At 50.5% G+C, this 15,201-nt stretch overlaps 1 pseudogene; it reads right to left on the bottom strand.

Moving 5' to 3' along the window:
• Positions 1-5,008: 5,008 nt before the first annotated feature.
• LOC145394155 (glutamate receptor 1-like) overlaps positions 5,009-15,201 on the bottom strand; it is an 804,310-nt pseudogene continuing 794,117 nt past the window's right edge.

The following is a 15,201-nucleotide window of genomic DNA, read 5'->3' as shown; positions in this document are numbered from 1 at the left end:
AGGCTGCTGGGGTGGGTATGAATGGGAGGCTGCTGGGGTGGGTATGAATGGGAGGCTGCTGGGGTGGGTATGAATGGGAGGCTGCTGGGGTGGGTATGAATGGGAGGCTGCTAGGGTGGGTATGAATGGGAGGCTGCTGGGGTGGGTATGAATGGGAGGCTGCTGGGGTGGGTATGAATAGGAGGCTGCTGGGATGGGTATGAATGGGAGTCTGCTGGGGTGGGTTGTTTTCATCTGGAAGGCTGCTGAGGTGGGCTGGGAGGCTGCTCATGTGGGCTGGGAGGCTGCTGAGGTGGGTATGAATGGGAGGCTGGGGTGGATATGAATGGGAGGCTGCTGGGTGGGTATGAATGGGGGCTGCTGGGTGGGTATGAATGGGGGGCTGCTGGGGTGGGTATGAATGGGAGGCTGCTGCAGTGGGTATGAATGGGAGGCTGCTGCGGTGAGTATGAATGGGAGGCTGCTGGGGTGGGTATGAATGGGAGGCTGCTGGGGTGGGTATGAATGGGAGGCTGCTGGGGTGGGTATGAATGGGAGGCTGCTTGGCTTGGTGGGTATGAATGGGAGGCTGCTGGGGTGGGTATGAATGGGAGGCCGCCGGGGTGGGTATGAATGGGAGGCTGCTGGGATGAGTATGAATGGGAGGCCGCCGGGATAGGTATGAATGGGAGGCCGCCGGGATAGGTATGAATGGGAGGCTGCTGGGGTGGGTATGAATGGGAGGCTGCTGGGGTGGGTATGAATGGGAGGCTGCTGGGGTAGGTTCAAATGGGAGGCTGCTGGGGTAGGTTCGAATAGGAGGCTGCTGGGGTAGGTTCGAATGGGAGGCTGCTGGGGTAGGTTCGATTGGGAGGCTGCTGGGGTAGGTTCGAATGGGAGGCTGCTGGGGTAGGTTCGAATGGGAGGCTGCTTGGGTGGGTATGAATGGGAGGCTGCTGAGCTGGGCTTGAATGGGAGGCTGCTGAGCTGGGCTTGACTGGGAGGCTGCTGAGCTGAGCTGAATGGGAGGCTGCTGGGGTGGGTATGCATGGGCAGGACGACTGCTGGGGTGGGTATGCATGGGAGGCTGCTGGGGTGGGTATGAATGGGAGGCTGCTGGGGTGGGTATGAATGGGAGGCTGCTGGGGTGGGTAGACTGGTCCAGGCTGCTAGGGTGGGCAGGAATGGGAGGCTGCTGGGGTAGGTTCGAATGGGAGGCTGCTGGGGTAGGTTCGAATGGGAGGCTGCTGGGGTAGGTTCGAATGGGAGGCTGCTGGGGTAGGTTCGAATGGGAGGCTGCTAGGGTGGGTATGAATGGTAGGCTGCTGGGGTGGGTATGAATGGGAGGCTGCTGGGGTGGGTATGAATGGGAGGCTGCTGGGGTGGGTATGAATGGGAGGCTGCTGGGGTGGGTATGAATGGGAGGCTGCTGAGGTGGGTATGAATGGGAGGCTGCTGATGTGGGTATGAATGGGAGGCTGCTGAGGTGGGTATGAATGGGAGGCTGGGGTGGATATGAATGGGAGGCTGCTGGGTGGGTATGAATGGGGGGCTGCTGGGTGGGTATGAATGGGGGGCTGCTGGGGTGGGTATGAATGGGAGGCTGCTGCAGTGGGTATGAATGGGAGGCTGCTGGGGTGGGTATGAATGGGAGGCTGCTGGGGTGGGTATGAATGGGAGGCTGCTGGGGTGGGTATGAATGGGAGGCTGCTGGGGTGGGTATGAATGGGAGGCCGCCGGGGTGGGTATGAATGGGAGGCTGCTGGGATGAGTATGAATGGGAGGCCGCCGGGATGGGTATGAATGGGAGGCCGCCGGGATGGGTATGAATGGGAGGCCGCCGGGATGGGTATGAATGGGAGGCCGCCGGGATGGGTATGAACGGGAGGCTGCTGGGGTGGGTATGAATGGGAGGCTGCTGGGGTGGGTATGAATGGGAGGCTGCTGGGGTAGGTTCAAATGGGAGGCTGCTGGGGTAGGTTCGAATGGGAGGCTGCTGGGGTAGGTTCGAATGGGAGGCTGCTGGGGTAGGTTCGAATGGGAGGCTGCTGGGGTAGGTTCGAATGGGAGGCTGCTTGGGTGGGTATGAATGGGAGGCTGCTGGGGTGGGTATGAATGGGAGGCTGCTGGGGTGGGTATGAATGGGAGGCTGCTGGGGTGGGTATGAATGGGAGGCTGCTGGGGTGGGTATGCATGGGAGGCTGCTGGGGTGGGTATGCATGGGAGGCTGCTGGGGTGGGTATGAATGGGAGGCTGCTGGGGTGGGTATGAATGGGAGGCTGCTGGGGTGGGTATGAATGGGAGGCTGCTAGGGTGGGCATGAATGGGAGGCTGCTGGGGTAGGTTCGAATGGGAGGCTGCTGGGGTAGGTTCGAATGGGAGGCTGCTGGGGTAGGTTCGAATGGGAGGCTGCTGGGGTAGGTTCGAATGGGAGGCTGCTGGGGTGGGTATGAATGGGAGGCTGCTGGGGTGGGTATGAATGGGAGGCTGCTGGGGTGGGTATGAATGGGAGGCTGCTGGGGTGGGTATGAATGGGAGGCTGCTGGGGTGGGTATGAATGGGAGGCTGCTGAGGTGGGTATGAATGGGAGGCTGCTGAGGTGGGTATGAATGGGAGGCTGCTGAGGTGGGTATGAATGGGAGGCTGGGGTGGGTATGAATGGGAGGCTGCTGGGTGGGTATGAATGGGGGGCTGCTGGGGTGGGTATGAATGGGAGGCTGCTGCGGTGGGTATGAATGGGAGGCTGCTGCGGTGGGTATGAATGGGAGGCTGCTGCGGTGAGTATGAATGGGAGGCTGCTGGGGTGGGTATGAATGGGAGGCTGCTGGGGTGGGTATGAATGGGAGGCTGCTGCGGTGGGTATGAATGGGAGGCTGCTGGGGTGGGTATGAATGGGAGGCTGCTGGGGTGGGTATGAATGGGAGGCTGCTGGGGTGGGTATGAATGGGAGGCTGCTGGGGTGGGTATGAATGGGAGGCTACTAGGGTGGGTATGAATGGGAGGCTGCTGGGGTGGGTATGAATGGGAGGCTGCTGGGGTGGGTATGAATGGGAGGCTGCTAGGGTGGGTATGAATGGGAGGCTGCTGGGGTGGGTATGAATAGGAGGCTGCTGGGATGGGTATGAATGGGAGTCTGCTGGGGTGGGTTGTTTTCATCTGGAAGGCTGCTGGACTGGGCTGGGCTGTGCTATTCTGGGCTGGGAGGCTGCTGAACTGGGCTGCTGGGCTCGGCTTGGCTGGGAGGCTGTTAAGCTGGGCTGGGCTGGGAGACCACTAGGCTGGGCTGGGCTAGACAGCTCCTGGGCAGCAATGCACTGGGCTGGGCTAGGAGGCTCCTGGGCATTGCTGAGCTGAGCTGGGCGGCTGCAGGACAAAGCTGGGCTGGGGGGCTGCTGGTTTAGGAAGGGCAGGGCAGGGCTGGGGGGCTACTGGGCCAGGTTAGGCAGCTGGAGGGCCAGGCTGGGCTGGGCTAGGCTGGGAGGCTGCTTGGCTTGGTTGGATTTGGCTGCGAGACTACTGCTCTGGGCTGGGAGGCTGCTGGGCTGTGCTTGGCTGGGAGGCTGCTGAGCTTGGCTTGGCGTGGCTTGGAGACTGCTGAGCAGGGCTGGGCTGGGCTGGGCTTTGCTTGGCTGGCAGGATACTGAGCTGAGCTTGGTTTGGCTGGGAGGCTGCTGAGCTGGGCTGGGCTGAGCTGAGCTGGGAGGCTCCTAAGCTGAGCTTGGCTTTGCTGGGAGTCTGCTGAGCTTGGCTTTGCTGGGAGTCTGCTGAGCTTGGCTTTGCTGGGAGTCTGCTGAGCTTGGCTTGGCTTGGAGACTGCTGAGCAGGGATGAGCTGGGTTTAGCTTGGCTGGGAGGCTGGTGAGCTGAGCTGGGCTTGACTTGGAGGCTGGTGAGCTGAGCTGGGCTTGACTTGGAGGCTGGTGAGCTGAGCTGGGCTTGACTTGGAGGCTGGTGAGCTGAGCTGGGCTTGACTTGGAGGCTGCTGAGCTGAGCTGGGCTTGACTGGGAGGCTGCTGAGCTGAGCTGAACTGGGCTGGGAGGCTGCTGGGCTTGGCTGGGAGTCTGCTGGGCTGAACTGGGCTTCGCTGGGAGGCTGTTGAGCTGGGCTGGGAGGCTGCTTGGTTGGGGTGGGAAGCTGCTCTCTCTCTCTCTCTCTCTCTCTCTCTCTCCCTGGCCTAATTTCCACTGCATGCACATCCGGGATCATTCTCCGCGTTAGACTCCTGACCAGAAATTCGATACACTGTATGTGACAATCAAAGACGTATTCTGTCTTTGGTGACTCGTAATAGCTCTGTCTTACCGATTTATTCTGCAGATTACACTTAAATACCCTCTTTTTGTTTACTGAAGCCATCTATATCGATATTTTGGCGATAAAAAAATTCTAGTGAAAATAAAGCGCAAAGTAGAAGATGCTACAAAATAAATGGTACTCAAAATAGAGGGTGAAGGAATTAGATATGCCCATCATTAAACACTTCACCACTAGAGTTTCATGCAACAATTGATAAATTAGTCTGGTGATTGCAATACCAAAATTTTAAAAAGGATCATAGGAAAGAACAATAGTTAAAAAAAAAAAAAAAAAATCATTACAACAATATGCAAAGTAATAACTGGCACAGTCTAACACTCAAGTACAAATATATAATTAAGTACAAACAAACTAGGCACAAACAAGCATGTCTAAGCCCAAAAAAACCAGCATAAAACCCATCTAAGCATAAGAACGACACTTAGCACAGAAATTCTGAAAATTATCACATCCACGCACAAACACATCTACGGCAGAACGAATAAACACACCTTAACACAGAGATCTGAAACAAACACACAGACGTTCACTCTACACACGAACACATATAAAAACAAACATCTAAATAAACACAAGCATATCTAAACACAAAACAACACCAATATAAGCACAAACCCCAACAACTACTTCAAAAGACTATTAGCTAAATGATCCACACAAAGAGGAGCCTTTAAAAAATTCTACTGGAAAATGGTTGAGTAAAAAATTGATATTAAACCTGTGTGCTCACTCGTCCGTTGTCTAAGTCCTTCCCTCCTGTGATGGACATTCGAGCTTTGGCCTTCATTGCGTCGGACAGGCTGAGCTAAAAAGAGAGTGAAAGGTTTAAGGCGAGTGGAAGGAGTAGAAGTACCTTATTTAATGGCGGCAGCGGCCATGAGTTGGGTACATGTTAAGGGGTGAGACTATGACACTTTATATGTCTACAGGTATGTATGTATATCCTCCCTCTCTCTCGCTGTGTGTGTTCTTACCTAATTGTACCTAATTGTATCTTTACATGAATGAGTCAAGCTCGTACTGTCCCGTGTCTTAAACCATATTTATCGTACATATCCTTAAATTTGTGAATTGTTTTGGCACACACTATTTCATTCGGTAGTGCATTCCATTGATCAATTGCTCTGTTTGGGAAACTGAATTTCCTTACGTCTTTATCACCTCTCTTCTTATGCAGTTTTTTGCAGTGTCCTCTTGCTGATGCTTCTCCATATGTTAAGTAATCATTTATGTCTATTTTCTCCTTTCCTGATATGCATTTATATAGCATTTTCATGTCACCTCTTTTCCTTCTCTCCTGTAATGTTGGTAGATTCAGTTTATTTAGTCTTTCTTCGTAGCTTAGGTCCCTTAAGCTTGGTATCCATCTTGTAGCGGCCCTTTGAACTTTTTCAATCTTGTCTATGTGCTTTTTGAGATAAGGACTCCAGACTACTGATGCATATTCCAGGGTTGGTCTAATGAATGATGTTATTATCCTTCTTAGCATGTCTTCATTTATGTATGTGAATGCTATTCTCATATTTGCAAGCAGTGTATACATGTTCCGTACCTTCTCGCTGATGTGGTCAGCCGGAGATAGTCTGTTATTGATAATCACACCTACGTCTTTCTCTCTTTCTGATGTGTATAGGGTTTTATTTCCTAACTTATAATCCCAATCAGGTCTTTTTCCACTTTTACCAAACTTGATTACATGACACTTGTCCACATTGAATTCCATTTGCCATGTACTACTCCATTCATGAAGTTTATTTAATTCTTCTTGTAGCTCTTTACAAGAGTCTGTTAGTAATTCTCCTTTGTATTTTTGCATCATCTGCAAACATATTCAGATAGCTCTCATTTCCAGTGTTACTGTTTATATCATTTATGTGTGTGTGTGTGTGTGTGTGTGTGTGTGTGTGTTGTTACGGAACAGAGAAAGATAATGTACACTTTAAGTGAGAATACGAAGAGTCACTACTGTCCCGTAAAGTTCCAGGTTCAAAACAAAAGAGTTAGGTAAAATTACAAGTTAAAGTTTAATGCTTAAATTAACAACAAAACATTCAGGACTCATAAGGATAATGTAATGGCAAAAAACAGGTTAAATATATGGTTAACTGCAATAGCCTCTATTAACACGAAATTAGCAAGAGTAAATTTATCTAAGTCAGCCCTGATAAAATGAGATACCAGATAATACTCAGTGAATGCCAGATAAATAATTACAGATACAAACTATTATCAAAAATAACTGACATAAAGAACCCCACACGAATTACAAAAACTTCACTAGGCCTACAAATTAAACTTATGCTATACAGTACAAGAAAAAATGCAACAACAGTTATACTCAAATTACACACAGCTGCTAGATGGTTGGAGACTTCTTGAGCACTCACAATAATAATATCTGTACAGGGGAGGCAAGAGATGTGAACAAAATGAGGAGCAGATCTAAGTGGCAATGATGCAGAGACTGAGCTCATTATATAGGGGCCAGCAGAGTTTGATACAACTTGTAATAAGGACGCGCAAATGAAGCGATGGGGACAAACGGTCGACAATCCCGCACTGAATAACAGAAAGGACGACTTACTCTACTATAACGGTAGAAGGGGGGGACTGAGGCAGAACACGCTCGTGATCAAACATGCAGCAACTGTGCGTTAAAATTACACAAAGGATGATGAAATCATAGGCTATGTAACACCTCCCCACAAAGAAAAAAGAAATTTACAAAGGAAATTTCTTATTACTCTAAAACAATCTGTACATGGCATTACAGAACATGCAAATGTCTTTCCTAATGTTACAAAACATGAGATCTCCCTAGCACGTTCAGTCATAGGTACTTGCCAGTATCCCTTTAACAAATCAAACTTACTTATGTACCTAGCCTTTCCGATCTTGTCTATGCAATCTTCCACACGAGGGAGAGGGTAAGTGTCTGTTTTAGTTATCTGATTAACACGTCTGTAGTCAATGCAAAGCCGCTGTGACCCACCTGGCTTAGGGACCAGAGTGACAGGAGAACTCCACTCGCTCTGACAGGGCTCAATCATCTTGTGGTCCGACAGGTAGCCAAGCTCCTTCTGGATGAGAGGAACTTTCACTGGGTTCACACGGTAAGGAGGCAATTTAACTGGCTTTGCGTCTCCAACATCGACATCATGCATCAACACAGTGGTTCTTCCTGGAGTGGCACGGAACACTTGCGGGTACTCCTGCAGTAATGCCGAAAACTCCTGCCTTTCCTTGGGTGGTAGATGAGAAAGCTTAGTCTGGAGATCATTCATGATATCAGGATTCTTCCCCAAACTATCACTCAGGCTCATACTGCATGGGAGAGCTTCACTTGCAGACTCGGGTGGAACAGCTACAGTGCAGACTGGATTATTTTCGTCCCACCTGTGATATAACTTTAGCATGTTGATGTGACATAGTTGCTTGCTCTTTCTACGATCTGGTGTGGCGATGACATAGCTGACATCACTGAGTTTCTTCTCCACGAAATAAGGGCCACTAAACTTGGCTTGAAGAGGTTGCCCATGAACTGGTAGCAGAATCAAAACCTGATCTCCTGTCTGAAAGTGGCGTAACCTGGACTTCTTATCATACCAAGTCTTCATCTTCTCCTGAGCAGCTCCTAAATTCTCTCTCGCCAGCTGTAAAGCAGTGGACAGCCGTTCTTTGAACTTCATCACATACTCCAGCAGGTTGACGTCATCTTCCTCCGACAGCCAGCATTCCTTGAGTAGCTTAAGGGGTCCTCTTACTTCATGGCCAAACAGTAGTTCAAAAGGTGAGAAGCCCAGTGATTCATTTGGAGATTCTCTTGCAGCAAACACAACAAATGGAAGACCATTATCCCAGTCTTTCTGATGTTCCAAACAGTATTTCTTGAGCATCGATTTGAGTGTTTGATGATATCTCTCCAACGCTCCTTGGGTCTGGGGATGGTAAGCTGAAGACGTGATCTGGGTGATGCCCAACTCTTTCAGAGACTGCTTGAAAACATTTGACATGAAATTACTTCCCCGGTCTGACTGTACCTCCTTAGGGAGACCAAACTTTGTGAAGAACCCTAGCATTTCCTTAACCACGTTCTTTGCTGAGATATTTCTAAGTGGAATGGCTTCAGGATAACGAGTAGCCATATCAATCATGGTCAACACATAAGAAAATCCTGAAGAAGTCTTAGGAAGAGGGCCCACAATATCCACCAACACACGGGTGAAAGGCGCCTCAAAAGGAGGAATGGGAACTAGAGGTGCAACCTTTTCGGTCTGATTACACTTCCCCACAACTTGACAGGTGTGACAAGACTTACAATACCAGGAAACATCCCTGAAGATACCTGGCCAGTAGAAGTGTTTCAAAATGCGTGCCACAGTCTTCCTCACTCCAAGGTGTCCTGCCAAACTGGAATCATGAGCCACTCTAATGATATCCTGCCTACAAACACGAGGGATGACAACTTGATGTACAACCTCCCATTCACAGTCGGCTGATGCTGTTGGGGGTCTCCACTTCCTCATAAGTACTCCTGACTTTACATAATAACAAGTAGAAGCACCAGCTGACTCTTCCTCACTGCAAGCAGAGTTAGCTAGACCTTTCAACTCAGGGTCAGCAACCTGCAACTCAACCAACTCTTGACGAGACAAATTATCAACACTACGGGGTACTGCCTCATCTGGTGAGTGGTCCAAATTAGCAAGAAAAGTGTCAGCTAGGATAACATCATCATCATCATTATCCTCTAAATCACCAGTAACTTTAGACTTAGCCCTAGTGACAGCACATGCAGGGAACACATCAGGGACATCACAATCCTGGGACGCAGCCACTGGCTCACTAGACAACTGAGGAGCTGGACACACTTGACTTCCACCAATATCATTTCCAAGTAAGAAAGTTACACCTGACATTGGGAGTGTCTCAACCAACCCAACCATAACAGAACCATTAACAAAACCAGACTCTAAATTCACTCTGCACAGAGGGACAGAGAAGTAATTATTCCCTACACCTTGTAAGATTACAGTTTCATCAAAGGAATTAAAATTAGAGCCTAGAACACTGGTCAGCATAAGGGATTGGCAAGCACCTGTATCACGATATATTTTAACTGATTTCCTGTCATTACTGTCCAGAGGACTGACAAAACCTTCAGACAGGAAATTAGCACATGAACTCTTGAGAGTGTCACCCACGTTACTGCTCAAAAGAGGAGCTCCATCATGAGAATTTAAGTTACCCCTCAAAGCAGGTTCAGTTAACTCAGTTAAAGAATTCTGGGAACTCTCAAGAGTGGACACTAGACCATTTGACTGAATATTTAAAGACTCCTTTTGTTCACATCACGCTGTCTCCTGAAACATCTCTCCGTAGTATGACCAAGCTTACTACAATAAGTACATTTACTTTTCTGAAATCTAGAGGTGAAGCTGGTATTTACTTCCTGAGAAACATCATCCTTATTCTCTTTCCTGTTACCTGTACTCTGAGTAGAGGCAACGTACTTACTCTCAGCTTTCCCTTTTTCTCTAGAATATCTCTTGTGAGTGAGAACATACTCATCAGCTAAAACTGCAGCATCAGACAAATTATCTATTCTTTTCTCATCAAGATATAGGCTTACATCTTTATAAATACACCTTTTGAAATCCTCCAGCAAAATCATCTGCTTAAATTTACCAAAATCAGAATCCACATTCTTAGAATTTAACCACTGCTCTAACAAATCTTCTTTGATTTTTGCATACTCAACATGGGATTGCTTATCTTGCTTGTAAGTTGTCCTAAATTTTACTCTATAGGCTTCAGGAACAAGCTCATAGGCCTTAAGAATCAAGCTCTTAACTACATCATAATTATCAGACTGATCCTGAGGCAAAGATGCATAAGTTACTTGAGCTTTACCGGTGAGAACAGTTTGAAGGAGTACTGGCCAATACTCCTTAGGCCAATTAAAACCTGTAGCTACCCTCTCAAACAACTGAAAATACTTTGTTAAATCAGATTCATTAAAAGGAGGGACAAGTTTAACATTTTTAGCCACATCAAAATCATCAGAGCAAGATGATCCAGTTCCACCTTGTTTCATGCGATACTCATGGTCTGCCTGAATCCTGGCAAGCTCAATTTGTGCCTGAGCCCGTACCTGTACCTCTTCAATACGAGCATTTGCCTCCTTAACATCAGCCTCCTTAGCACGTGCTTGAAATTCAGCTTCCTTCACACGAGCCTCCTGCAGGGCTAGCTGTAACTTAGCTAATTCAATCTGCGTTTGCTCATTTGGAGGAGTTACATTGAACAAGCTTTCATTAATCATGGCAACAATCTGATCTTTAGACTGATGAGAGCGAACAACAAATCCCAATTGTTGAGCAACAATCTTAAGTTCATTCTTTGTTCTGTTTTCTATATCACACACTGTTTGCACATTTGACAAAAAATCCCTGGCTTCATCAAGTGTAGAAATAGTAGCCATCATGAATATATCACAGTCACAAAATATCAAACAATATCCTTATGATAATATCCTGAATATCCTGATATGAGGTCGCCAAATTTATGTTACGGAACAGAGAAAGATAATGTACACTTTAAGTGAGAATACGAAGAGTCACTACTGTCCCGTAAAGTTCCAGGTTCAAAACAAAAGAGTTAGGTAAAATTACAAGTTAAAGTTTAATGCTTAAATTAACAACAAAACATTCAGGACTCATAAGGATAATGTAATGGCAAAAAACAGGTTAAATATATGGTTAACTGCAATAGCCTCTATTAACACGAAATTAGCAAGAGTAAATTTATCTAAGTCAGCCCTGATAAAATGAGATACCAGATAATACTCAGTGAATGCCAGATAAATAATTACAGATACAAACTATTATCAAAAATAACTGACATAAAGAACCCCACACGAATTACAAAAACTTCACTAGGCCTACAAATTAAACTTATGCTATACAGTACAAGAAAAAATGCAACAACAGTTATACTCAAATTACACACAGCTGCTAGATGGTTGGAGACTTCTTGAGCACTCACAATAATAATATCTGTACAGGGGAGGACAGAGATGTGAACAAAATGAGGAGCAGATCTAAGTGGCAATGATGCAGAGACTGAGCTCATTATATAGGGGCCAGCAGAGCTTGATACAACTTGTAATAAGGACGCGCAAATGAAGCGATGGGGACAAACGGTCGACAATCCCGCACTGAATAACAGAAAGGACGACTTACTCTACTATAACGGTAGAAGGGGGGGACTGAGGCAGAACACGCTCGTGATCAAACATGCAGCAACTGTGCGTTAAAATTACACAAAGGATGATGAAATCATAGGCTATGTAACAGTGTGTGTGTGTGTGTGTGTGTGTGTGTGTGTGTGTGTGTGTGTGTCCTCTCAACTTTTTTTTTTTCCAGGTAAAATGAAACTCTGCAGAGTAAACCTCCGCCCCAATTGGGTTTAAGGCAGAATGAGCTCAGTGAAAATCCAGATCTACTCCAGGGGGAAGGTCTGTAGAGCCCCCACATACCAAGCGTATACAGTGCAAGGATTTCTAGGTTTACACTCAACATGGGAAGGGTTACTGAAGTGGGTGGTGTGGGTGGGAAAGTACTGCAGATGAAATGGTGTTAAGTCGATGGGTGGTGCAGGTGGATGGGTGGTGGTGCAGGTGGATGGGTGGTGGTGCAGGTGGATGGGTGGTGATGCACGAGGGTGGTGGTGCAGGTGGGTGGGTGGTTATGCAGGTGGATGGGTGGGTGGTGCAGATGGATGGGTAGTGGTGCAGGTGGATGGGTAGTGGTGCAGGTGGATGGGTGGTGATGCACGAGGGTGGTGGTGCAGGTGGGTGGGTGGTTATGCAGGTGGATGGGTGGGTGGTGCAGATGGATGGGTAGTGGTGCAGGTGGATGGGTAGTGGTGCAGGTGGATGGTGGGTGGTGCAGGTGGATGGTGGGTGGTGCAGGTGGATGGTGGGTGGTGCAAGTGGATGGGTGGTGATGCAGGTGGGTGGATGGTGGGTGGTAAAGGTGGGTGGATGGTGGGTGGTAAAGGTGGGTGGATGGTGGGTGGTAAAGGTGGGTGGATGGTGGGTGGTAAAGGTGGGTGGATGGTGAGTGGTAAAGGTGGGTGGGCGGTGGTGCAGGTGGATGGGCGGTGGTGCAGGTGGATGGGTGGTGATGCAAGTGGATGGGTGGTGATGCAAGTGGATGGGTGGTGATGCAAGTGGATGGTGGGTGGTACAAGTGGGTGGGTGGTACAAGTGGGTGGGTGGTACAAGTGGGTGGGTGAGTGGGCAGGTGTGTAGTGCAGGTGAGTGGCTGGTGCAGGTGGATGGGTGGTGATGCAAGTGGATGGTGGGTGGTACAAGTGGGTGGGTGAGTGGGCAGGTGGGTAGTGCAGGTGAGTGGCTGGTGCAGGCGTGTGGGTGGCTGGGTGGCTGATGCAGCTGGATGATGGGTGGTGTAGGTGGGTGGGTGGGTGTTGCAGATGGTGCAGGTGGTTGGGGGGTGGTGCAGGTTGTGCAGGTGAGTGAGTGGTGCAGATGGATGGTTGATGTACAGGTGGATGGTGGGTGGTGCAGGTGGATGGTGGGTGGTGCAGGTGGATGGTGGGTGGTGCAGGTGGATGGTGGGTGGTGCAGGTGGATGGTGGGTGGTGCAGGTGGATGGTGGGTGGTGCAGGTGGATGGTGGGTGGTGCAGGTGGATGGTGGGTGGTGCAGGTGGATGGTGGGTGGTGCAGGTGGATGATGATGTACAGGTGAAGGTGGTGTACACGTGGTGGGTGGTGCAGGTGGACGGGTGGTGCTCACGGAGTGGAGCTAGGGTGGAGGCAGGGGGGTGGTCAAACGGGTGGATGGTGAAGGTGAATAGGTGTTGTAGGCATCTGGGCTGAGCAGGTGGGTGGGTGGTGCAGGTGGACGGGCGGTGCTCACGGGATGGAGGGGGGGATGAAGGCAGGGGGATGGTCAGACGGGTGAGTGGCGAAGGTGGATAGGTGGTGTAGTCATCTGGGTTGTGCAGGTGGGTGGGTGATGGAAGTGGATGTGTGGTCCAGGTGGGTGGGTGGCTGGGTGGGCAGAACAGGTGGATGGTGGGTGCTGTAAATGGATGGGTGGTGGTGATGAAGGTGGATGGGTGGTGGTGCAGGTGGATAGGTGGTGATGCAGGTGGATAGGTGGTGATGCAGGTGCAGGTGGTGGTGCGAGTGGATGGGTGGTGCAGGTGGATGGGTGGGTAAGTATTGCAGGTCAGTGGAAGGGTGGGTGATGCAGGTGGTGGTGGGTGGATGGTGGCTGGTGCAGGTGGATGGTGCTGATGGGTCAGTGGGTGGTGCTGATGGGTCAGTGGGTGGTGCAGGTGGGTCAGAGGGTGGTGCAGGTGGATGGGTGGTGAAGGTGGGTGGGTAGTGCAGGTGGATGGGTGGGTAGTGCAGGTGGATGGGTGGGTAGTGCAGGTGGATGGGTGGTGATGCAGGTGTATGGTGGGTGGTGCAGGTGGGTGGGTGGTGCAGGTGGGTGGGCGGTGCAGGTGGGTGGGTAGTGCTGGTGGGTCGGTGGTATAGGCTGGTTGCTGGTGCAGGTGGGCGGATGTCTGGATTTGTGGATGGGTGGTTCATGTAGGAGGGTGGATGGTTCGTGCAGGAGGGTGGTGGGTGGTGCAGGTGGATAGGTGGTGAAGGTGGATGGGTAGTGAGGGTGGATGGCGGGTGGTGCAGATGCATGGTGGATGTACAGGTGAATGGCTGGTGCAGGTGGGTGGGAATGGTGGGTGCAGGTGGATGGGTGGTGCTGGTAGATGGGTGGTGCAGGTGGATGGGTGGTGCTGGTGGATGGGTGGTGCAGGCGGGTGGGTGGATGGGTTGTGTAGGTGGATGGGTGGGGTAAGTGGATGGGTGGTGTAGGTGGGTGGGGAATGCAGGTGGATGGGTGATGGAAGTGGATGGGTGATGGAGGTGGTTGTATGGTCCATGTGGGTGGGTGGTTGGGTGGGTGTTGCAGGTGGATGGGTGGTGGTGCAGGTGGATGGGTGGTGGTGCAGGTGGATGGATGGTGGTGTACGTGGATGGGTGATGCAGGCGGTTGGATGATGCAGGCAGTTGGGTGGTGCAGGTGGATGGATGGTGCAGGTGGGTGGGTGGGTGAGTGGTGCAAGAAGGTGGCTGGGTAAGTGGTGCAAGAAGGTGGCTGGGTGAGTGGTGCAAGGAGGTGGGTGAGTGAGAGGTGCAGGTGGGCGGATGATGCAGGTAGGTGGATGGTGCATGTGGGTAGGTGGTGCTTGTGGGTAGGTGGTGCAGGTGGGTAGGTGGTGCAGGTGTGTGGATGGTGGGTGGTGCAGGTGGATAGGTGATGCAGGCGGTCGGATGATGCAGGCAGTTGGGTGGTGCAGGCAGTTGGGTGGTGCAGGTGGATGGATGGTGCAGGTGGATGGATGGTGCAGGTGGGTGGGTGGGTGAGTGGTGCAAGAAGGTGGCTAGGTGAGTGGTGCAAGAAGGTGGCTAGGTGAGTGGTGCAAGAAGGTGGCTGGGTGAGTGGTGCAAGAAGGTGGGTGAGTGAGAGGTGCAGGTGGGTGGATGATGCGGGTGGGTGGATGGTGCAGGTGGGTGGATGGTGCAGGTGGGTAGGTGGTGCAGGTGGGTAGGTGGTGCAGGTGTGTGGGTGGGTGGATGGTGCAGGTGGATGGTGGGTGGTGCAGGTGGATGGTGGGTGGTGCAGGTGGATGGGTGGTGTTAGCAAGTGGGTGGTGTTAGCAAGTGGGTGGTGCAGGCAGGGGGAGGAGGTGGATGGGTGGTGTACGTGGGTGGGTAGTGCAAATAGATGGCTGCTGCAGGTGGGTGGGTGGTAGAAGTGGAAGGATGGCTCAGGTGGGTGGGTGTGTGAGTGGTCCAGGTGGAT

The sequence above is a fragment of the Coenobita brevimanus genome, chromosome 1 (genome assembly GCF_032717465.1).
Source record: "Coenobita brevimanus isolate Jiangsu-jjx chromosome 1, ASM3271746v2, whole genome shotgun sequence".
Lineage (NCBI taxonomy): Eukaryota > Metazoa > Arthropoda > Malacostraca > Decapoda > Coenobitidae > Coenobita > Coenobita brevimanus.
The sequence above is the reverse complement of the archived record's forward strand: the minus strand, read 5'-3'. Positions and strand labels throughout refer to the sequence as shown.